Below are 245 nucleotides of genomic sequence, written 5' to 3' on the forward strand. Positions count from 1 at the left end.
TATAAAAAGCTGTATTCTTTGTTTATATCCTCTAATGATTCTCTTGATAACATTTTGATTATTGTACAAAGTAGCGTGGATGTTCATCATTTTATCTTATTAAAGTAACAAAGGCACGCATTATTACTGTATTTTATTTGAAGTTTTCGAGGTTCACGAATTAACATTTTCTAAATAATGCATAAATGAATAATTTAGACCTTACTTCCTTGGAAGAACTACAAAATATTATCATAAGAGAATTT

This window comes from Cucurbita moschata, unplaced genomic scaffold, assembly GCF_002738365.1.
Source record: "Cucurbita moschata cultivar Rifu unplaced genomic scaffold, Cmos_1.0 Cmo_Scf00134, whole genome shotgun sequence".
Classification (NCBI taxonomy): Eukaryota; Viridiplantae; Streptophyta; class Magnoliopsida; order Cucurbitales; family Cucurbitaceae; genus Cucurbita; species Cucurbita moschata.